Below are 26,748 nucleotides of genomic sequence, written 5' to 3' on the forward strand. Positions count from 1 at the left end.
GCTTAGGATCATTTTTCACCACAATTAGGGCATCATAAATGCTTCTAACCTAATCTACCTATCAAATTACCAGGAGGATCAGATGACTCACCGGTGCCCCCATCGCGGCTGGCCTTTGGTGCTCTCGAACACGCTCACCAAGTTGCAATCTCTCGATCGGGTCCATAGCTGCTCTAGATGCTCTTCTCGTGGTGTGACAATGACCTTCCTATGTGTCCCTTGGTTGCTTATTTAGGCCCTGTGGACCCCGTTTGCGCCCTTCTCTGCTCTGCGCCGTGTCTGTCTCATGATTTCTCCATATATTCATCCTATTTTTCTCCTTTCTTCCTTTCCCTTCTTTCTGTTCCGCAACCTTTTCACGAAAATTGCACAAATTTGTATTTTTTTGCGCAATTTCCATGAGGGGGCATCAGGATTCTCCTTCCTTCTCTGGGGCAACCTACATTTTATGTTCTTTGATATGATGTCGTGCCGACATCACATCAAAGAGGGGCAAAATGTATACAATAAAAATTGTCCTGAATGATTTTATTAATTTAATTAATAATGCTCACATTCTTCTACTTATTTAATTTTATTATTTTAATTAAATATGTTCATTTTTGCCTAAGTATTTAAATTTAATTTAAATACTTCTTAGCTCTAATGTGTTAATTTTAATTAACACATGATTCTCCATTTATTTTTCTTTTTTTAAAATAAATTTTATTTATTTAAATCCTCCATATCCTATTAATTTCTTCTAGACCTACATTAAATTAAATTTCATTTAATTTAATTTAATTTTTATCTTAATCTATAAGCTTAAGAGTATGTGTACTCTTATGAGTTGTCATCATAAGGGTTTGCATTTCTTTTTAAGCACATGGTGTCTACAACTTGAGAACTTTCTACACATATGTGCCACCTCATCACTTTATCCTCCCAACTAAGGATATGAGATAAGGAGATAAGGGGCTTAATCCTTATCCTTATCTTCTAGACACCCTCTAGATATTTCTTGAGAGTCTTTAAATAGAAGCCTTGTCTCAAGCATTGCATATAGAGGATTATTGGATTGCATTGATATGACGTCGCTTTGAGTCTAGAATCACCATATTGAGAGCTTGCATTATAGATATATTTTTATATTCAGTTCATAGGTTGAATCTTAGTGATTTGATAGTTGGTAAGATTTACATTTTGTATTCCATCTTAGTTTTTGTTGTGCATGCATATTTAGTTTACATTCTAGTTTAGCTTTCATTCTAGTTGTAGCTTGCATCTTGCATATTTAGTTTACATTCTAGTTTTAGATTTCATTCTAGTTATACCTTGCATCATTTCATGTTCATTGCATCATAGAGTACCTTTGAGTGTGACTTCCTCCATAGTCATATCTTGAATGTATTTGTCTTTTCATATAGTCTAGGATCATATTGCACATTCACTTTGCACTCACACTCACATTTGCACTTCCACACAAGGGATTTACTTATTGTTGTGTTTGTGAGAGCATACCAAACATACCCTCCATCAAGGATACACCAAAAATGGCTACACATAGCTGCCCTTGTTGAGTATTAGAGGTGGTTGAAATTTTGGTTTGTTGGTTGCTTTTGTGAATTTCTTTTAGATTAGCTTGATTCCTTAAGCTTCCAACAATTTGCACATTTTTTCAGTACACAAGTGGTAGCCAAGTACTAGAAGAAATTGTAGAATTGTTAAATGAGTATAAAGATATTGTTGCTGAAGATATTCCTAATGGTTTACCTCCAGTAAGAAGTATAAGTCATTGTATGGATCTAATTCATGGAGCTAGTTTTCCAAACAAAGCACCACATAGATTGACATCTACAGAGAATGATGAACTTAACAGAAAAGTGCATGAGTTGTTGCAGAAAGTTTTGATTAGAGAAAGTTTGAGTCGATGTGTTGTACTTGCTATATTAGCACCTAAAAAGAATGGAGAATGGAGAACGTGTACTGATTCTAGAGCTATTAACAAAATCATAGTGAAATATAGGTTTCCTATGCTGAGGATGGATGACATAATGGATTGTTTCTGTGGAGACAAGTATTTTACCAAGATTGATTGGCTATCATCATATCAAAATTAGAGAATGTGATGAATGGAAGATTTCTTTCAAGACAAAAGATGGTTTGTATGAATGGTTGGTTATGCCTTTTGGTTTGACTAATGCACCTAGTACTTTCATGAGGTTAATGAATGAAGTTTTGAAAAGATTCTTGGGTAAGTTTGTGATTGTTTATTTGGATGATATTCTGATATTCAGTAAGACCAAGGAAGAACATCTTGATCATATTAGACAAGTATTGTAGAGGTTGAAAGAGGAAAAGTTGTTAATAACTTTTAAAAAATGTTCTTTTATGCAAGAATAGATTGTGTATTTGGGATTTGTGATTTTAGCTAATGGATTGAAGATGGATCCTAGGAAGGTTAAAGAAATTTATGAGTGGCCTACACCTGAGAATGTGGGTGAGGTATGATTATTTCATGGTTTGGCTAGTTTCTATAAAAAATTCATAAGAAATTTCATTTCTATTTGTAATGCTATGACTGGGACAATGAAGAGAGATAAAAATGAATTCAAGTGAACACATGGAGCTAATAAGAGTTTTGAGACTTTGAAACAAAAGGTTGTTGAATTACCTATATTGGTTTTACCTAATTTCAAAAAAGTATTTCAAGTTGAATGTGATGCAAGTGGTAATGCAATAGGAGCTGTATTAAGTCAAGAAGGTAAACCTATTGCTTTCTTTAGTGAAAAGTTGAATGATGCTAAAAGGAAGTATTCTATGTATGATCAAAAAATTTATGCTATTGTCCAATTGAAGAAGTGGAGACAATATTTGATTCCTAAGGAGTTTGTGTTGTATACTGATCATAAAGCTTTACAATACTTAGGAAGTCAACATAAATTGAATTAGAGACATATGACGTGGGTTGAGTACTTATAGAGTTTCACATTTGTCATTAAGCACAAGAGTGGAGTTACTAATAGATTTGTTGATGCATTGAGTAGAAGGTGTTCTTTGTCGACTGAAATAAAGGTTAAAGTTCTTTGTTTTGATGAAATGAAAGAGTTATATGATGTTGATCGTGATTTTTTTAAAGCATGGAGAGAGTGCAAAGCACCAAATCTGGTAGATCACATAAGTAAGTAAGATGAGTATTTTATTCAAGAAGGTATGTTGTTGAAAGGTATTCAGTTGTGTATTCTTAGAAGTTCTATGAGATTGAATCTGATTAAAGAAAATTATAGTGGTGGATTGGCTGGACATTCTAGAATTGATAAGACATTGAGTTTTCTGAAAGAGAAGTATTATTGGCCATAAATGTATAAGGATGTTCAAAAATTTGTAGAGAGTTGTGGATTTTTTCAAGTTGCAAAAGGAGTGAGTTAAAATATTCGTTTGTATACACCTATTACTATTCTTAAGAAATCTTGAAGTGACATCAGTATGGATTTTTTTCTTGGATTACCTAAGACAACGAAGGGGTATGATTCCATATTTGTTGTAGTGAAAAGATTTTCTAAGATGGGTCATTTCATACCATGTAAGAAGACATCAAATGTTGAGCACATTGCTAAAATTTTCTTTAAGGAGATTGTGAGATTGCATGGATTACCAAGAAGTTTTTTTTTTTGACAAAGACAATAAGTTTGTTGGTTATTTTTGGAAGACTTTGTGGAAGAAGATGGGTACTGAGTTGAAGTTTAGTTCTACATTCCATCCACAGATAGATGGATGGATAGAGGTTGTGAATAGAAGCTTGGGTAATTTTCTTAAAAGTTTAGTTGGGTATAAGCCAAGTAACTAGGAGATGGTATTGGCACAAGCTGAATTTGCATATAATAATTCTATGAATAGGAGTACAAGGAAGACACCTTTTGAGATTGTTACTAGAATACAACCTAGAGATATATTCAATTTGAGAGATGTTATTGCTGAAGAAAAGAGAAGTGCTATAGGAGAAGAATTCACTGATTTTATGGAGTCTTTACATAAGTGATCAGAAGTATAAGGAGAATGTTGATCAGTCTAGAAGACATCATGATTTTCAAGTTGGTAATGAGGTGATCGTTCATATAAAGAAAGGAAGATTTCCTATTGAAACATACAATAAGCTAAAGATGAAGAAATTTTGACCTTGTAAGATCTTGAAGAAGTTTGACAGTGGAAATGCTTATGAAATTGAGTTACCTAATTACATGGATATATCTCCTATATTCAATGTTGCTGACTTATACAAGTATCATGAGTCAAATGATGATTGTTATTGTATTAAAGGACTATCCTAAGAAGTAGATTGAAGAAGTTGAATAGATATTGGATTAGAGAGTTGGTAAGGACACAAGGGGAAAAGAATAATATGAATATCTGGTGAAGTGGAAGAACAAGTCTATGGAAGACACTTTATGGATTTCTCAATTTGAGTTGGATTCAGCTTAGGTTATGACATCTCAATGATTTAGGAGAATCATTTCTTCCAACCCTAGTTGTCTGATGCAAGAGCATCTTGGGTTGCACTATTATCCTACATGTTTTTAGTTCTTTCCTAGTTTTGCCAAGTTTCAATGTGTTACATTGCAAGCTTTCAATAGTTGCTAAGTATGGGAGACATACTGGGGAACCTTGTCCTATGTGCACAAATAAATTGGATTTATCATGTTAAGGAATTGAAGAGGACCTAGAGTTCTCCCTTTTGTCAAAGGTGGAAGTCCTAATTCCTTATAAGTTGAGAGATATGGAAATTCTCCTGAAGTATTGATTTCTAACAATTTGCGCAATAAGTTTATGTGCATGACTTTTGAGATGGATGCACACTTATCCTTGGTGAATCAGTCATTCTACCTTTAAGGGGTTGTAGAGGATCTAAAGTAATACCCTTAGTTTGAAGCGCAAGTTCTAATTCAATCGAGGCTAGAAAATATTGCAATTTTTCTCAGGCATCAATTTTTGGACATTTAATTTCTATTGAAGGTCGGCTTATGGCTCTTCAAATATTTAATTTTAGTTTTTAGCATTTTGGGCTAGTTTTTGGCTTAAATTAGTATAATTAGGGATCTTGGGTAGAGTCTCAATCATAATTTTTGGAGGATAATTTAGATAGAGGATGATAGAAGGAGGATGGAAATCTGAACTAGAAGTTGGATCTTAGATTTGAATGTATTTTGTATTTGGCCATTAACCCAGAAGGCCTTATAGCTGGGCATGTATGATAATATTTTTATGAATCAATAAAGTATATTGTTCTCTCTCTCTATTGCGTTGTTCACTTTTGTGTTTTATTTCATTATGTTAACTCTCACATGGTGGTTTGGGTAGTTGAGTGTGCCAATTGGCATTAGTTACTCCCAACCTCCCTACATCAATTAAGGATTGATAGTTGATGATGTTGTGATGATGTATGTTAATTCCCCTATCTATATGGATAGTATGATGTAATTTACAGAGGAATTACTAGTATAAGTAATTAACAAAGCATAACAGAGCATGCCAGTAAATTAAATTGTATGATTTAAGGAATTATTTTCATAACAAAATAATTACTTAATCATGATGAACCGACATCCTAAGTTATAATTAGTCAAGTGTGTAGAAACATTAAGGCTAACTAAGCATGTTTTTGATAATCTACAAGGTATAAGTAAGAATAATATCTTGCACAATAAAGGAGAAGTATGTATGGGATGAAAACTATTGTGAAGAAAGTACAACTAATATATGAGCCTTATGTGATATGAAATCTAATGTATGATTAGAGAAAGTGTGAGATAGAGAAGTGAGATAAGTATTGTACGTATATCTATTCTTGTGAAGAATCTTTTTTGTATATTGCATGTTAGGGCAGTGGGCTCTTCTTGTATTCATTGTAATTACTCCACCAACTCCTAACAGGGTTGAGGCTTTTAACAAGGGCTAGTTCTCTAACAAGGACTTGAGATACTATATGTAATTCATAGATTCTTAACAAGGTCAATATCCTAAACATGATTCTTTTGGTTAGTGGATCATCTTATGGATATCATCCCCACCAAGATTTTCCCTTGGTCAGGGTTTCCCTAGTTAAAAAATAATTGTGTTATGAGTTCTTTCTATGTATGGTTATATTTGTTGTTTAGTATTGTTGGTTTACTTTCATATACAAGTTACAAATTAATTAACAATATCTAGTTGTGGGCAAAAGTTTGTAGAATACTGATTCACCCCCACCCTCACAATATTATATATTTCTAACAATTGCTATCAGATTTGAGTTACTCAGAAGAGGCTTAACAAGTTGAGTAAGATCCTTATGGATATGGAATAGTTGAAGAGAAACCTTAAAGAATCTCTTGAGAAAATTGATCTTCAAACTGTAAAAAGAGATAACTTGAAAGATAGTTGTGAGGATGCAAAAATTTACATTGGCAAACTAAAAGGAAAAATTGATGATCTGAGATCTAGAAAGGAATCAAAAGAGAATACTAGTGATAATGATGAAGTAGGAAAACTCAAGAAATAAAATGATATTTTGAAGCATGAGTTCAAAATTATTGAACTTAAGTTAAGTCTTAAGAAAGATGATAGCAAAACTGAACCAAATCTAAAATATGAGAATGTAGACCTTAAATCCCAATTAAATAAAATAACATCTAAACTAGATTTTATTAAGATGGAACTTGCAAAACTAGAAAAGTACAACACTATTGTGAATGGAGAATTGGCATAAGCTAAACAACAATTAGAGAAGCTTTATACTAGTAGTGATAAAGTTGATGAACAAGTATATCACCATAGACCCTCTTATGATAAGATAGGCCTTGGATATCTTATTAGAGAGAAATATGCCAAGAAAGTTGAAATTAGAAAAGGACCAAATCTAGTTGTTGACTCCCCTAAAGAATTTGACCTAAGTAAGATTGAATCAAGCATAACTATAAAAGTATCTAAAGAAGTTGAACTAGTTGATTTATTTGTTGAACATGATGGACCAAAGAAAATAGAGCAAGTTGATGAACCTAAGCAAGTTCAATCATCTAAGGAAGTTAGACATGAATTCAAGGTAGTTGTTTCATATGCAATGAAGTTGGTCATATGAAGGGAGATTACACAAGTAAGTCTTTTAAACCTATTACTAATATCTATTCTTATCATTTTCATGGTTATGGACATAAGTGGTGGATTGTAAGAAACCTATGTGTGATAATAGTAATGAAAATAGTAGAATGTTTAGGAATAATAACCCTACAAGTGGTGAGAGAGAAGATCATAAAGAAGATCTAATGGTGGAGAGAAATCCAATGGTGAAAAGAAACAAGTTCTATGTTACATATGTGACAATCCTAGACATATTGTAAGGAATTGTAGAGCACCTAAAAGTTAGAATGGAACCAATCAGAGAAGGAATGCACCTATGTGTTAGTTATGCAATAACTTTGAACACATAACAAGATTTTGATGACCCAATTCATAAGGTCACAAGTTTAAGCAATGAAGGTTGTGATCTCGTAATTGATAGAAGTGTACGAAAAACTATTGAAATGAACTTAAAGACTAAATTTTATGGAAGAAACATGAAAGCAGACCCAATTTAGGATATTGGAGTTGGATTATTGAGCAAGATTTTAGGATACAAGCTAAATCATAGCTCTAGAGTAAACTTAGTTCCAGCATGATTTTTACATGCAGCCTATGTTATGGAAATTGGAAGGAAGAAAGTAAACATATGTGAGATTATCAAAGAGCAATTGTTTGACAACATTGAAAAGTTAAAGAAAACTAAAAATGAAATTTTTAGATTTTAATATCTTTTAACACATTTTTTTTCCATGCAACAAAGAAGTTTCTTGGAATGATAAATTGGGACAATAATGAATGTTCTATGAAGATGCTCACCCAGCTTTATAAGGAAAGACTTGAAGATGTCAGAGATAGAGACATAGATAGGATGATGAAGAGTTTCTAATTACAAATGAAGTAAAGATATAGATTACCCCGCTCTATGGTAGAGAAGTACAAGGATGAAATATGCTTTATGGTAGAGAGAGATGCAACTTGTATGGAGGCAGTCAAACCTAGAGTAAAATTTATTGAACCTATGGTCTATGAAATGAGTGAAGAACTTATTGAAGGATATGAAAAGATTATATTGCAATCTAAAAGGGACACTGAATGTCCAAGATGGAGAACATATGAAGAAAAGATAAGGGATGTTCATTCTAAACTTTACAACTAGGAAATCAAAAGGAATGTGGAGAAAAAGATAGAATCCATCCTTAAAGTTCTAGGCATGACTAGACAAGAATTTGATGAAATCAAAGGGATAGCCTTAGAGATGAAGGTTAGTGGGAAATCTGAAGTGTTAGTAGCCAAACCTATTGTCATTGTAACACCATCTAAAGGAGTGATAGTAGTAGGACCTACTACACAAATACCTACTACACCTTATGCGGCACTTGCACAAGATCAACTAGTCAAGGTACAACTTTGTTAAAAGAAGAGGAAACCTGAAGTTGGCGTAACAATTGTGCGAAGGAAATTAGAGAGATTGGTGAAGGTTAAGCAAGAACCAACACCATCCCTCAAGAAAAGGGTCAATAAAACCACCAATGGACCAAAAAAATGAAGAAAGACAATATAGATTAGTGAATCTAAAGAGACTACGGAAAAAGCAATGGAACAGGTAGCTAGAGAAGGAAGGACATCAACTGGTAAGAATGCCTAGAAGCCCAAAGTTAAAATTTTGAATATGAAGATTATAAATAATGATAATTTTGTTCAATTAAATAAGTATTATATTTTGTACAATAATATGGATAGAAGAAAATTAGAAAATTCTATAGTGAGGAATATGATTTTGAGAAATAAGGGGTTTGACAACATTCAAAATAAGATACTAGAAGATTTGTATAATATACTAATAAACATAAAGAAAAGAGTAGTAGAGGAAGATACAAAATTGAGAGAGAATATGATTCAGAAATTGTGTCAAATCAGCAATAAGGAGGACATTAAAATTATTTTGAAAGGAATTGAGCCTTTTGTTGAGGAATAAAAGAAGAGAAATTTTTCTTATGGGAGGCAACTATGAAGAAGTAAAGAAGGAGACTAAAGAGGTTATAGTGAATACATGACTTCCATGCCTAAGACCACTAAATAAAGTGTGTAGTCAAAGATGGTAAGTCTAGTATATATTGAGGCCAATACTCCTACTAACAATGAAGAAGAGGTTGAGAAAATTCAGCAAGAAAACTCAACTCCTCACATAGTTATTGATATTAAATCCATGCAAGTAGATAATAGTCATATAATTTTTTATGCTAAAGAGAGCCTTTTTGTAGGATATGGGACCAACATTTTTGGTAATATCACTACCTACTCTAGCTCAGATGAAGAGGATGATAAAACTAAGGAGATGAAAGCTAAAGAAGAGGAAAGGATGAAAGAACAAGAACTTAAGAAGATTGAAGATGAGAATAGAAAAGAAGAAGAGAGAAGGAACTAAGTAGAAAAGGAGAAAGAATAAAGCAAAAAAGAAAAAAAAGAAAGAAGAAGTAAAGGAAAATTTTGAACTATGACAAAAATAGAAAATTGTGATGCAAGAATCTGTATTCTTTCCCAATCTGAAACATGTGGTAATTGAATCTGGGAAGGTACTTTTTCAAAATGAAGCTAACATACCTTATGTCACACCAATAGTTAGACCTATTATAGTAGCTTCCCTAGTAGAAATAGCTCAACTATTTCCAATAATATCTGATGATTACAATTATCAGAAAGGTCTAATGAGCTCCTTTAGCAAGCTACTTGAGAAGAATAAGTATGTGAATAATCTGGAAAGATCATTAGTAGAAGTTTTGGATAGACTATAGAGGGTGGTATGGAACACTATTATAGAACTAGATGTGTAGAGAAAGGAAAAATAAATGCTAAGATCTTTTGATGCCAAGTTCACCACCTTATTTGATATTACTTTAGTACAAGCACAAATAATGGATGATGCATCACTATTTGATGCAATACTCACAAACATTGAATGTGTGCATTAAATAACTAGGGAAGAGCATAGATGAAGGCAAGAAATTGTATGGACAATGCACATTGTCATACAATTACCTATCAATATTTGATATTCTAATCAATGGCCAAATGAATGAGCTTCAAACACTGACTATAAGATTACAACAACCATAGGAAAGCATTGAAGATATTGGAACAGAGATGGAGAAAATTCACCATTCTATCAGAGGAATTGAATTTGATAAGGAGAAAGTAATCAAGAGATTCTCTATCCTTAGATAATATTTGTCATCTAAAATCAATATTTTTTTGAGGGAATTGAAGGAGTGTCTTACAACGAATGCACCCTATGATAAATTTACCTATACTAACTTGAGTGCAATTGAAGTGGCATCCTATGCACATTGCACACTCATCATTTTATCTGATACAGTCAAAGAAAGCTGCAAGAAGGATCTTGACAAACTATAGCTTGGTTTTGCAGATTGTATATCTAGGATGTCAAGTTGAACAAAGTGAGTCAACATAGTTTTGTGTGTACAGTTTGTTTGACACCTTTTTCATTGATGTCAAAAGGGGAGATGTAAAGAAAATTGTATATGTAAGGAGAAGTATGCATATGTATATGTAAGGGGGAGATTAGCTATGTATTTAAGATATCACTGTAAAGGAGTGATAAGGAATGTAATGATCCATCGAAATATGAATACATTTTTTTATTTTTGAAGGTAGGTATTGTGTAGTTATTCTTTTGTATGACATCATTTTGAGGCTTAGCCAATTTTCCAAAATGTTGCCATCAATGCCAAAGGAGGAGATTATTGGAAATATGACTAGATAGATGAATGAGTGTTGTCATTTATGGAAACATATGTAATCAAAGTTAGAAAATTGTGTAAGTGTTGAACCGTTTACAACAACACAAAAATAGTTACAATATGTACAGATGATAGACTTTGAGTTATCTCTTGTGTAGTTAAGGATCGATATTTGACAGTGCCATGATGGTGTATGTTAATGTGTAGATCTATATCGACTGTACAATGTAAGTTATAGAGGAATTACTAGTACAGATAATTAACAAAGCAGAGCAAAGCATACTAGTAAATTGAATTATATAGCTTAAGGAATTATTTTGGTAATGAAATAATTACTTAATCATGATGAAATGACATCCTAAGTTATAATTAGTCAAGCTAGTGAAAACATTAAGGCTAACTAATCATAGTTTTGATAATATGCAAGGTATAAGTAAGAATCATATCTTCCACAATAAAGGATGAAGAAAGTACAAGTGATATGCAAGCCTTATGTGATATGAAATATGATGTATGATTAGAGAAAGTGTGAGATAGAGTAATGAAACAAGTATTATGTGTATATCTAATCTTGTGAAGAATATTATTTGTATATTGCATGTTAGGGCAGTGGGCACTTCTTGAATTCATTGTAATTGCTCCACCAACTTCTAATAGGGTTGAGGCTTTTAACAAGGCCTAGTCCTCTAATAAGGACTTGATATACTATATGTAATTCATAGACTCCTAACAGGATCAATATCCTTAAGAAGATTCTTTTGTTTAGTGGATCATCTTGTGGCTATCATCCCCACCAAGGTTTTCCCTTGGTCGAGATTTCCATAGTTAATAAATAATGGTGTTATGAGTTCTCTATATGTATGGTTATAGTCACTATTAAGTATTGTTGGTTTACTTTCATATGCAAGTTATAAAGTAATTAACAATATTTAGTTGTGGAAAAAATTTTGTAGAATACTAATGCCCCCCTGTCACTATTTATCTATTTCTAAACAAACTTAGTTGTCTTACCAAATCCAGAATGATAAATCTTACAGATAGACAAGAGGTTCATAGAAATGACCAAAACTAATAGAACATCATGTAGCAAACCACCTTCCAAAGAGATAGTTCCAGAACCTAAAACTAAAAGTTATGTAGAGTCACCAACTATAATTTTAGTAACACTCTAAGAAAATGAGGTAACCAAATTAGGTGAGTGTGGCATATGATGGGAAGCACCTAAATCAATGATCCAAGTAGAAGAAGACAAAGAGCATGTCCTTTCCTTGAAGGAGGAGGTAGTGACTTCAGAGAAGAAATATTCTGTTGTTGCATGGCCTCCTCTAAAGCCTCAAGATGTTTCCAACACCTGGAAATTGGATGTCCTTCCTTACCACAAAAACTAAAAGGATCACTTGAAAACTTCTTAGTCTTGGAGGAAGACTTGCTAGACTTAGAAGGTTTATCCTGCAAAGTGGATTTCCAAGAATTTGATCTAAGAGATGGCTTGGAGGAACTCTCATTGCCAACTAAATATAATTTGGGCTTCATTTTCTTCTTTGGCTTCACTTTAGATGTCTAAGCAACCAATGTATGGTTCTTTGATCCTGTTACACAGTCTAATTATGTAAGCTTAGTCTACTCTTTAGTCAATCGATCACATAATACCTCAAATGTGGGCATGGTAAATTTGGTAGCCAAAGCATCCATAGTGGAATGGAAGGTAGAAGATAAAATCTAAAATTTTCCTTGACTTCAACAAAATTAGATAAGTGCACTACTTATCAGTCTTTAGTTTCCCACAACTGTGGAACAAATTTCTTCATCATTTAAATTTCTTCATAAAATGCTCAATTAAGGGAAAAGCATTAGGCACAAGTGATGTAAGCTTTACCTCAATCTAAAGTGCCCTTAACTCATTCAGTATACCAAATAAGTCCTATAGCTTTGTCCACATGTATCAAGGAGTAGTGCACCCATGAAGATAAAAATACAAGTTGTTGGATAACTGCAAAGCAATAAGCCCCATGGCCTCATCAATATTTTTCCTATGTTGCATGACCTCAAAGGCCCTCTGTAAAACTAGTTGTATGTCATCTAAAAAAGAACATAACCCTTTTAAATGAAGAAGTTGTGTTATCATGGTTTTCCATGTGTGATAGTTAGGTGGAATCAGAAGTGCTAGACAAGAAGAGGTCTCGGTCATTTGTTTAGAAGGTGTTTGTTTCGGTATAGTTCTAGTTTACTGAAGTAAATGATAGAAACAAGCATATAAAACACCCCCCACAATGCAAAAAACCAAACCCCAACAGCTAGTAGGAAATCTTATATAATGAGAAGAGAGAAAAATAATTCAAATGAGAATCATGTGTACCTTTGGAAAAATTTGATGAAAATAGGAAAGAAAATGGAAAGAGCTCAAAGAGATCTTTCCAACACTTCTTCCTAATTAAAAAAAAGGGGGGAAATGAACAATTTATGCCTCCCAAAATGGAAAAATAATCATCTAACTTTCACTACAAAAATAGGTACCTTACTAGAAAAATTCACCAATAAAATTTGCACCACTGTGTCCATCTTAGAATCATCTTTCTACGGATATCTCATTTGCCCAAAAATGCCTTTGTATGCTCAAGATATCACAAAAAATACAAGTGTGTCTAGAAGATAAAAAAGCCTTAATAAAAACTTAAAACCCAAATATTTATGCCCCTGGGCGCTCATATAACTGTAAGCAAGAGAGAGTAGGGTTGACAGCCTGGCAGGGTGCACAGGTGGTGCACACTAGTGGAGGAGGCACTCTAGCTATGCGTGAATGGAGGTCGACTGATGTGTGATGTTAGTTACTACTAGGTCGTGCCACTGGCAGAGGTGGTGTCATGGTGGCCACTAGGCGATGGTCCAGTGGCAACTCAGTGGAGTGGTGTTTTAGCATTGCACACATTTTTTAACTTTGATTTTTCATTTTTTCTTTATAAAAATGCATCAAACTATGCGCCAAGGGTCCTTCAACCCTGGTAGGCAAAACAAAAATTGCCCAAAATCTAAAAATGAAGTGCTTAATATGGAAATAGGGGTTCTGACATCCTTTAAATCCAATTGTGAGGTCTATCTGGACTCAAAGTACCTAAAAATTTAGAGACCCCACTATTTCCACAAAAAATACCAGAAAATGTTAGGTCTATTATGTCAAACCCTTGTTCCTCTTTTCCTCCAAAAAAGAACAAGCTACATCAAATCCGACTTTGATACCATGAAGCATTTGATGAGAATAAATATAATCCATAGATCTAATAGAATAGATGTATGCAAGAAACTATCATAGTAAAGAAAAAGACAAGAGAAGGAAAGGGTTTGGCTCTGAAAATATGCAAGAATATATTATCAAACTGAAAGAATGAATTGAAATATACAATTGATCAATCCTTATACGAGGAGATCATAAAACCTAAAATGGAACCCTAAGAGGTGAAATACATTTAATAATTAATATTCAATAATTAAATGGGAATGCATGTGCATAAAGGGAAATATTAAGAAGGGAGTAAAAGTAATTTAATAAAATGAAAGTAAATTAATCCTTTACTCTAACATATATTAATCTTGTTAGTGGCTCTATATTCCATACACAACCTCCATTTTCCATCCTTTTTAGGTGCTAAGAATGATGGTACTACACACACGGGCTTAAGCTCTTCATAACTAATTCTTTATCGAATAGCTCTTGCACTTGTCTTCTTATCTTTGCATTTTTTGGGGGAGTAAGTTTGTAGGAAATCATATTGGTTAATGTGGCTCCTGCTAATAATTTAATATGCTAACTTATACCCCTTATTTGTAGAAAAGACTATGGTTGTTCCCCTACTATAATGTTTGGAAATTATTTTAGTAAACTGTCCACCTCCTAGGAAATGGTTCCTCCTCCTTCTTGTCATCCTTGGGTTTTACAACTATTGCAAAACCTTGGAAATCATCTTCCTTTTTCATACTCAAAAATTATTTGTCTCCTAACATCATATAAGACTTACCTTTCTCCAAGTACAACTATTTAGGTAAAGGGTATATCATAAACTTTCTTCCATTCTTGGTGATGAGGTATCTATTTTGTTTACCATCATGTTGAGCTCTAACATAAAATTTCCATGGTTTTCCAAGTATTAGGTGGCATGCATCCATATGGATAATCTCATAAATAATTATGTCCTTATAATCTCTAATATCAAACACAACCCATGCTTGTTCCTCCATAGTAAACTTTGATTCTTGTTTAATTAGGAAATCTTGTGAGGTGTAGTATGAGGCAACCTCTTAAGTTTACACTTCTCCACCATCTTTTTAGATACAACATTCTCTATAGATCCAGACTCAACTATAATTTTACAAAACTTCCCATAAGCCTTTCTTTTTGTTGAAAGGAGATTGTTGAAATGAAGAAGATTGATGAAACCTATCATGGAAAAATTTCATTATTTTGTCACTGATGCCAAACCTACTACTTGTTGGTGAGACAACTTCTTACTTTGGTCTAAATTTTACCATTTGATTAATTGATGAAGGGGATTTGAAAAGAAAGGACAACAAGAGAGGCTAGAGAATGTTTAAGTTATATGGTGTATAAAAGGAGCACTATGACCAAGAAAGACTTTGATGATATAGTGTATTGTTTATTTACTTAAGGGTATAATAAAAGGATACTTGAGAAAAGGCTAGAAGAATGCTAAGCAAAGAAATGTGTCTACCAAGCTTGACCGATCAAATAGTGGAAGCCAAGCAGAGATTTAGTTGAAGCCAAGCAATAAGTTTAGTATGTGTCAAGCAAAGAGAAATCTAGTTGGTGTCAAGTGAATAAATCTTAGTATGTCCCAAGCATCAAAATATATCAGTAGCAATCTAGCAAAACTTAGTACATGCCAAGAAACCTAATGTTGAGGGAGCATCAGAAAGTAGTGTTTGCTGGGGAAACAACATGTTATTACCAAGTGACAATAAAATAAGTTTGATCGAAGATTTAATGAATATGAGCTTACAAAGTTGATTTCTTGAATTGTGTGATGCGTGTGAAAGATAACTATGATGATATAATGGTACAAACTTCAAGATAAACCATTTTGAGATGAATTCAAAGAGGATTTAAAGGAATCTTCTTGAAGGAATAAAATAGAAAAGTGGGAAAATTCAATGAATCTGACCTAATCATAAAATGGATGATTGTGGTTAAGTGAAAAAAGACCTAAATTCTCTATATTAAGAGATAGCATGCTAGAAGCAAGAAGGTTAAGTGTGTGAACCTATGAAAGACAAGAACTATAGAGTGTTTCTTCATATGGTGGCCGAATGAAAGAGTCTACAATTGGCATACTAAGAAAGAAGGCTTAAGGAGATGAAGAATTCAAGGGTGAACAAGCTATTAGAGACAAAGGGGATGAATACAAAGTAATATGGAGAACTAAATGAGAATATGTAATCTACAATTGAGTTGTTTTATTATTAGATCAAGTCCTTTTATTGATTTCTAACAATTTTATTATTCTGGATAAATCCTTAGGATTAAGGTTGACCTAACTATCATGAGTAAATCCTTTAATAGGGTGACATTATAATGGAATGTTCTAAAGTCCTCTACAAATTCTCACTCCTAATAGGGTGATTGAAATTCTTTAATCAAGGTCACATTTAATAGTATGCATTGTAACCTTTAATAGGATTGGCTCCTCATAGGACATCAATATGCAAACTTTTAAGATATTAAATGATTAGTGCATGTATAAGTATAAGTTGAAGTACTAAAAAAATTTATTTATACATTTGGACTTTGGATAACTAATTCCCCACCCCCTACCCCCCCATCGCCCTTAGTTCTATCATCATATTCTCCCCCTTTACGAGAGGTGTTGCACTCCCAACTAGTACATTAACATTGTTGCTACTACATTCTTCATCTATTATGAATTTATTCCTTCTATATTTTCTTATGGATGAACTAGAAGGTTTGTTTGGACACTAACCACTTGTATACCTAATTTAATCACATTTATAATATTTTCTAATGAAGACTCCATTCCCTCTTCCTAGTCCTCCACTATATCCTCTACCTCTATTATGTGGCCTTCTTAGACTTCTAAAGTTATGTCCACCCCTATTACTACCTTCCCTCTACATTCATGGCTCTAATTCTCTTCATTCCTATTATTTTGGCCTCTTCTATAGTTATATATACCTATACTATTGTTCCTACCACCTCTTCCCCTATTTTTTTGATCACCTTTCCTTTTGATCTTCACTTAAGCCTTGATGGATAATTGATGGCATTCATCGACTATTTTTGGAATAAGATAGCTAAATTTATCTTTGATGTTATACTTTAACCCATTTACATACCTTGTACCAAGTTCCTTTTCATTTTCATTATGATTTTCCCTCATACTAAGTTAATGAAACTCCTTAATATAGGTGGAAACATCAAGGTCCTTCTACCTAAGATTGTGAAATTTCCTCATTATCTACACTTCAAAGTTAGCTGGCATGAACTTGTTTTTCATCAAGGCAATCATCTTGTTCCACTTAGTAAAAGCCTTCTTACTATTCCTTGGTCTCTCTCATTTTTTATATAGTTCCCCCAAATAATTAAAGAGCCATTAAGTGTGGTCCTTTCATATTTGACCTTTTTATCTTCTTCTACATCATTCAAATATAAATACAAATCTAAGAAGCTATTCAAATTGTTAGATCATCTCCATACATTTTTCAATTGAAAGCATGCACCTAGATTTTTAATTCATCTTTCTTAGATTCCCTAATGGCTTCAAGGAAGGCTTTTTGCTCCTATCTTTCTTCTTCTAGAGCTCTAGCCCTTAGGTCTATAGCTACTTGGTTTTCCCCATCCTCTTCTTCTTGTTCTCCTCACTCTTCCTATTCTTCACTGTTAGAGTTATTCGACTTAACTTTTAGTTTCTCCATCATTTTCTTCAACTTTTCTTCCCATTTTCATCAATCCTCTTCTCTAATTCCACCAATTCATGGTACTTAACTCCTTTAAGAATAATATTGAATGTCCCTATTTTGATTTAAACTCAAACACACTTGGTATGGCCCTAATACCAATATGATGCAAGTAGGGTTAAATATGGAAAGGTAATACCTCAATTTGCTATGGTAAGCCAAGTCAAGGTAGGTATCCCAAATATTTTATGGTTTAGACAAATAGGTACTAGGGTCTAGACACTCATAATCACATTTATCACCTCAAACTCACTTATTTCTATAACCACCTTCAAGGCTTCCCCAATCTCCTTCTTTGACTCTCCACCTTCCCAACTCAATGCTCATAAGCATATCTAGGATCTTTCACCAAGAGGTGACCAAGGGCATTAAAGAGACATCTAGCATCCCAACCAACTCCTAATCAATCAATTCTAAGGTTTCAACCTTCATTTTAACCAACCACAAAGAGAAACTATCAAACATCCCTAAACAAACCTAACTTAATTTGGCCTCCAAATTGAGTATTTGGAAAATGACTCAAAACCTATCCAAATTACTCTAGGGATGAAATTAATATTTTGACACCCTTGGGGGTGTTCTTCAAGATTCCAAGGTTTAAGCCCTTCAACCCATAATTAAGTAACTAAACCACAAAACCTAGGATCAAGGGTTTTAGGCCTAATAAGTAGGGTATATGTTATTTCAAGTTTTTATGTTAACACCCACTATAAAATCTCCATTATAATAGTTGAAATACTTCAAATACATCTTTATGTCCATCCCTTATTACATCAATGCCCCACACACTCCTACAACGGCTTACTAGTAACGTCATCCAGGTTAGTCACATCAATATGCCTAACCTTATCATAATAATTTTGGAATAGAATTATTGAATGACACAACCAATGAGTTATAATCCTATACTAAATTATGCTACCTCCCTATCAACACAAAATCTCCATTTTTCCATGGTTCAAAATTAAGAGATAACCATTTTTGTGTAAAACCCTAAGTGTAGTCCTTAACAATGTCAAAGAGCAATAAGATTGTATGGAAGTTTTTTAAAACAATAAAGCCTATTAGACACTATTTTTAAAATGACTAAAATATAATGCATGACATCCTCATGTAAGTTCCATTAATCAAAAAATCAAAATGTATTTTGTGCAAAGAAAAACCAACCAATACTAACATGTTGTATTAGTATGAAGTTCACCAAATCACATTCCACACAATCTTCATTAACCATTTCAAAATTTCATCAAATTCCTTAAACAAGTGTGATAGAAGGCCTTTGGCCTTCCATGAAGGTATCTCCATGATCAAGTTCAAGGTGACTATTCACCTTCACAAAAATGCAAAAAGTTGCACTTTTTTTGCAATTTCCAAATAAAACCACTTGTGACCCAAACCAAAATTAGCAATGAGCCACAAAACATACCAAGACATTATTTTTCATCACATGTCAATTTTCAACCTTATTTTACCCTTTGAATAGTGTTTACTTTTTTTGATTGCATGGCTAACATAGCCTTATTATGTCAAAACATGAAGAAATGACTACAACTCATCATTAAATGACCTCAACACACTTCTAACATGAACTAACGTCTTCTAACTGACTCACACATCAAAATTGATGGAACATAATTATGATCATCCATGTTTCTCTTGCACAAGTTAAGCTCTACATTGAAGCTAAAGTAATACTTATTTATAATCTAGCTAAGAAAAGAGGGTTGGTGGACAAAACAAGGGGAAGAGTATTATAGTTTTACCATTCATACAAAATCCCTAGAAATGTATGGCCTGCTATTTAGTTTGAAGGCATAAATTTGCCTATGCACATTGGGATGTATTTCATGAAAATGAAAGTGTTGTAGTAGGGGCTAAGAGAATTCAAGTGTTGATGATTTTGGCATGGACTTTGAGTGTGTATGAGTTCTAGGGTTTAACTTTGGAGAGAATAAAAACATACATTTCTAGGGTTTGTTTGTATGGTCTTGTTTACTTAGTGCTCTCAAGATTGTAGACTTTAGAGGAGCTTTGACTTAAATATTTCCACCCTTCATCTATGAAGGTACATCCAATGGTTATCAAATTCTATGAAAATTTCAACAAGAATAGAGTTGAATGATTCTTAATCTTATTGTTGGGATTTTCATAAAGTCCATTTTACAAATGATTATGCTTCTAGCTTAGAGTGCATCTGAGTCTTTGTTTTATTTTCAACATTTGGAATCACATATGACTCTCAAATATCTTGGGTCACTATATGATCCATCATGAGAATACAAATCATTTTGTTGCAATTACATCTTAATCTACTTTTCTTTGGATAAATTTTGTTTAAACTAGAAATCATAGGCAACTCTAATTTTCCAAGAAAGAAGGCATATATGGAGCAATGTTGTTTTAATTTCACCAATTTTTTTCTTTACAGATTTGAAATTAACATCTATCATCTAAAAAAATATTCAAGCCAGATTAAAATTTGTATCCCTTATATTTACAATCAAGATATCTTTAGGATGAGGTCTTTAAGTTTTTTTTAAGATTCTCTAATACTCTTACCTATGAAGAATAAGTTCCCTTGTGTCAATTTGTTTTTTTCTCTTAAGGAAGAGTAATACTTGTTTTATATTTTGAGAAACTTGGAAATCTATATTTTCCATATTCTCTTTCCATATTTTTTGATATAGGTTTATCAAGATTGTTGATGGAAAATTAGATGATGTTTGTTAGAGCTCGATACAATATATTTAGTTAAATGGTTATTATCTTGTTTTTAATAATAATCATTTTATCAAATAATTTTAATAAAATTCTAACAAACATTTGAAAACCCAAATTAGTGAAATTATGGTATTTACATTAGGAGTTGTAATCTTAGGTTCATCTTTTTCTGGAAGACTTGTATTCGCAAGACTACATAAATTTGGAAATTTCATCAAACATTCAAGATTTGTGTAATCTTAAGTAGAAGGTTGGGGAACCTTTTCTCACATTCCTTCAGAGGTGGAGACAACTTTATACTAAATATTCACACAAGATTCCTAAAATGGAAAAGCTTGACATCTTCACTAATAATCTCCGACCTGATTTTGGGTATAGAGTCCAACTTCAAGGTCTACACACCTTCGAGGACATGGTCACACAAGCTATCCACATAGAGGAATTCATGGTCAAGAAGGGTGAACTTACCATTTAGAAGGACATAAAACAAGGATGCACCTCTAACAAGGACAAACCCAAGTACATCAACAAGAACCAAGAAATTGTACATGATGGGGTTGTTGACAACATCACTCCTAAACCTACTAAGACAACCTTTAATCTCACAGATGGTCTCAATGCAACCAAGAATGTTGAGAAACATCCTCCTAACAACAAGACATCTAGAATTAGACCTAGAAACTCATGGGCTACATTCCCTAAGCAAGAATATACACATTTGGGTGAACCTTTGGATTTGGTTTACAAGACCTTGCTACAAAACAAGCTCATTTCACCATTGGACAACTCTCGCCCTTATGATCCGCAACCATGTCCACCATGGTGGAATGAAACTACATTTTGTGAGTACCACCAAAATAAGGGGCACAAAACTAGCAACTACATAAACCTACGTTACAAAGTCTAGGACATGATTGATGATGGTGAAATTATGGTAGATAGACATAAAAAGAACTTAGACCACAAGGCTTTCAAGAAGCCCTTCCCATCTTATGAAAAAGGAGAGAGCTCAAAACCAAAATCTAACAACAAGGTCAACTATACATACTCTAATGACAACAATGTGATCAACATGGTTGAACCTATAGATTTTGAGTAATGTAACGTTATTACCATCAAGGGCAAGCAAGATAACAATAAACCCAAGACACCATTTGTCTTGAGGCACCCTACTTCACACACAACTAACAATACATCTTTGTAATACTATGCCAACGACGTTACATGTTCTCATGCCAAGTTGGTACTCAAAGGCCCTATGCCTTCTACTCCTGATCTTGAATAATACAAAGATAAACCTCTTGTTGGTCCATCTGGCAAAGGTGCAAAACTCGCAACAAATTTAATAGCCACTAGCTATAGTGTTTTTGATCAATTAAAATGAACTAATGCTCAAATCACAATCTTTGAGTTGCTTAAAATCTCACCTATTCATAGGCAGCTCTTGACAAAGCCCTCACAGAGGAAAATGTTCCTTAAGATCTTGATCTGGAATGATTTTAATCTATGGTAGGTCACCTAACCTCACCTTACTTTATGTCCTTCTCTGAGGAGGAGGATAATTCATTGAGTCATCCACACAATCAACCTCTACACATTGAGGTCATGATACATCAGACATGTGTCCATCGGGTACTCATCGATAATGGCATTGGGCTAAACATTGTCTTCACTGCTTTACTTTGATAATTGAATTATTCTAAGGACTTTATTGATCCTCATCACAAGATCACTATCAAAGCATATGACAAAGTTGAGAAAAAATCTCTAGGTCTTGTGGTGTTGCCCCTCCATGTCAGTCCTATAGAAAGGGATGTCACTTGTTAGGTCCTCGACATTCCCTTAGCTTACAATATTTTGCTAGGAAGGCCCTGGATACATGAGATACACCTTGTGCCATCCACATACTAGAAATGTGTAAAATTCCCATTTCATGGCTCTGAAGTCACTATCACTACAAGTACTATCTATACCTAAAATATGTTGAAAGCTACTAAGAATTGTGTACCTGCTAATAGGGAATCTATTGATTATCATGATAACAAGCTGAAGCAAATTGAGTAGTCCTTCAAGCTGAAAGAGACTAGCATGGGTGAACACCACATCAAACCAGTATTGTCATTAACATCTCTTCCTAAGTCTCCTCGTCATTATGGGAGGCCATCTAAGGCAAAGAAGCCATTTGTATTCACACCTCAAACCAAGAAATAATGGCACTTTTGTCAAGACTACAGTCCCCTTAAAGGATGAAAGTGAAAATAGAGCCATTATTGTGTGGCTTTACAAAGAGAAGAGTCTAGTTGACCTCATAGAACAAGCTCATGAGATCACTACTAAGAAATATGGTCGTGGTCTTAGACTCATGAAGCACTTTGGCTATAAGGGAACTAGTCCTATTGGATACAATAACAACAGTCTAGTTGATCCTATCAAAGCGATAGCTCGAAGAAACTAGGATACATCTAGTCTAGGCTTTAAGAAGGTTCCCTTTCATTTTGGGGTTAACAAATTCATACCAGAGCATGAGGGTTCATCCGAAAATGAGTCACGGGCTGAGTTAGATACTCAAGAAGATAATTCTGACAATGAGGATCCTTATCCTTATCCTATTTCTCATGATCTTGCTAAATTCTTTGCTGAGCTGGATGACTTTGTGCCATATGTCAACACTATAGATGGTACTAGTGATTCTTTTGAGGACAATACTGAACCACATTGTGCTCATTCAGAATAGGGAGAGTCTAGTCAGGGATTATGTGTTGAGTACTTGTGTAAAAATCCAAATGATGAAGGAGTGTATGTTCCTATCACTATTAGGGAATTCTACAGCCTCTCATCATGTAACACTGATTCTAAGGAATGTGAATTTGACTCCCTTTTAGAAGCAATTGCAGATAAAGACATTGACCAAGTTCATGTCTATGAAAACCAACTCAAAGTGGGTAAAGCATCTAGGGTTAGGTCAGATGGGTTTGATCCAACTAGTGCCCTTGAGTCTTTGGTCGATGACATTAGTACTCAAAGGCATTCAAACACACTTGTGGATGAAACTGCTCTAGGTCTCCAATTCTTGGTCCAAGTATTTAATAACTATATTGTGAACGCAATCGAACCTGCCACTACTCTTTCACTCACATGTCCCTAACTTATAGATCTAGTGAAGTCCCTACATTATAGAATGACTATGTTGTTGCCTGGTACTTGAATGTTGTCGAACTAGTAAAGTCTTTCACTAGTGAACAAAGAATCAATATGACTAAAGCTAACATCAAATATCTCAGTCATATAATTAAAAGAAAAAAAAATAGAAGGTCTGATGGTGAAAACCACATTGTGGTAGTGTCAGAACCCAAAAAAGTAGAAATAAAAGATGCATCCAAGGGTGAAAACCTCTCTGAGGCACCTACGGATGAGATATTTGATGCACTTCCAAGTCACTTTCAGGAGAGATCATCAATGTTGATAGAGATAACACAGCCGATCAACCTGGGCACAGAAGAACATCCTCACATGATACATCTAGCACAGTCACTATCTCTAGAAGAAAAAGAAGAATTCATTGCCTTCTTCTAAGAAAAGAAGATAAACTTTGCGTGGACATTTTCTAACATGCTAGGACTAGATAATGATCTCATTATGCATCATTTGTCCATCGCACTAGGCATTAAACTAGTTAAACAAAAACTTTGGAAAATGCATCCTCATGTTGTATTTCTCATCAAAGTTGAACTAGTGAAGCTTCTAAAATCTAGTTTCATCCACGCTATTGATTATGTTGAATGGATATCCAACAATTTTCTAGTCTCTAAGCATGAAAAATCTATCAAAGTTTGTACTGACTTCCATGATCTCAATTTAGCATGTCCTAAGGATGATTTTCCACTTCCCAACATTGATATGATAGTGGATATGATAGTAGGATATGAGATGTACTCACTCATGGATGGATTCTCTGGTTATAATCAAATCAAAATTGTGCCAAAAGATCAAGAAAAGACTACTTTTACATGTGCATGAGGAACCTTTTGTTGGAACGTAATGCCATTTGGCTTGAAAAATGCTAGTGCTACATATCAAAGAGTAGTCACTACAATTTTCCATGATATGATGCATAAGACCATGGAGGACTACGTGGATGATACCTTGGTCAAGAGCACAAAACACAATACTCATCTGCAAGATTTGGGACCTATCTTAGATTACATGGAAAAAATGTAGTCTCAGGCTTAATCCTAAGAAATGTGCATTTGGCATCACATCAGGGAAACTACTGGGATATATTGTGTCTACAAAAGAAATTGAGGTGGATCTAGAGAAAGCTCAAGCAATCATGGACATGCCTCCACCCCATAATATTAGTTAGATGAGAGGTTTACAAGGAAGACTCCAATGTATTTGTAGGTTCATCTCACAACTGGTAGATAGATCACAACCTTTTACAAAGACTCTACATAAGGGTGTGAAATATAACTGGAGTCATGATTGTAAGCAAATCTTGACACAGATAAAACAATATCTTGCTAATCCACCAATCTTGATGCCTCCTATCTATGGGAAGTCTCTAATTTTGTACATCTCAACAATTGAAACATCTTTGGGTATCTTATTAGCTCTAGAGAACAACAATAACAACAAAAGAGCTATTTACTATTTGAGTCACATGTTGATCTCTTATGAGATGAATTACAACATCATTCAGAAAGATTTCTTGGCAATTGTCTTTGCTTCCCAAAATTTGAGACACTACATGCTTGCTCACACTACGCGACTAGTGGCTAAAATTGATCCACTGAAGTACTTGCTCAACAAGGCAGCTCTAAGAGGAAGCTTGGCTAAGTTGGTCATGATACTCAGTGAGTTTGACATTCGGTAAATCAAATGAAAGGATATCAAGGGACAAGCAATTGTGGATTAGCTAGCAAATACACCGATGCAAACTCTTCTCCCACTAAACATTGATTTTCTAGATGAGTCAATTATGATGCTCACACACCAAATGTGGGTAATGTTCTTTGATGGGTCCTTCACACAATAGGGATCTAGTGCTAGGTTACTCTTCATAACACCATAGAGATATTCATTGCCTAAAGCATACAAGATTCTATTTCCTTGTACAAATAACATTGTAGAATACAAGGCTCTAATTAATGGCATGAATATTGCAGCTGAATGGAGAGTGGATTAGTTAAATATCTTTGGGGACTCTTAGCTCATAATCAACTAGGTTAATGATGTATATTAGACAAAGGATGAGAAATTGATCCCTTAAAAATGCATGGTTGATGACATAAAGAAATATTTTTCTCACATCACCTTCTAGCAAATTCCTCAAGCAAATAACAAAGTGGTTGATGCCATGGCTACTCTAGCTTCCTTCCTATAGATGCTAGAGAATGATCTTCGACATGAGTTCTTGGTGGAAGAGTTACTCTACACTACCTATGATATCCATGATTCCAAGATGATTTGTTCTATTGTAGGACAAGAATCATCTTGCTACCACCACATCTACTCCTATCTACATGACCAAACAATTCTAGATGGTCTAACCCGTAATGAAAAATGTCACCTTATCCGTAATGCTTCATGGTATGTAATTATGCTAATAACTTGTTTAGGAGAGATCTCAATGGAATACTCCTTAGGTTTCTACAACCCAAAGAGTCCAAATGCACACTAATTGATGTTTATGAGGGCATTTGTAGATCTCACTCAAATGGATTGACATTAGCTCACAAACTTATTAGAGTTGGTTACTGTTGGCCAAATATGGAGCAAGAGGCAATCAAGTATGCCAAGTCCTACAAATAGTGCCAGCTCCATGGGAATTTGATTCATGCTCTAGCCAAGGAGTTGATTCCATCTACCACACTGTGGCCATTTCAATAATGGTCCTTCAATCTTATGGGTCAAATTCACCCATCTTCTTCTAATGGACATAAGTTCATTATTACAACTATAGACTACTTCACAAAGTGGGTAGAGGCAGTATCTCTCACAATAGAAAATGGAAAAATTGTAGCTCTTTTTATCACAAACTTTAATATATGCAGTTGTGGTGTACCATCCTCCATCATTACTGACAATGGAGGATAGTTTAAAAACAAAGACCTCAAGGTACTATGCAAAAGATTCAAAATCATACAACATTGGTCTTCTATCTACTACCCCCAAGATAATGGCCAGGCAAAGGCATCAAATAAGGTGATCATCAAGA

Source organism: Cupressus sempervirens, chromosome 2 (genome assembly GCF_028749045.1).
Source record: "Cupressus sempervirens isolate cs-2001-9-10 chromosome 2, ASM2874904v1, whole genome shotgun sequence".
Lineage (NCBI taxonomy): Eukaryota > Viridiplantae > Streptophyta > Pinopsida > Cupressales > Cupressaceae > Cupressus > Cupressus sempervirens.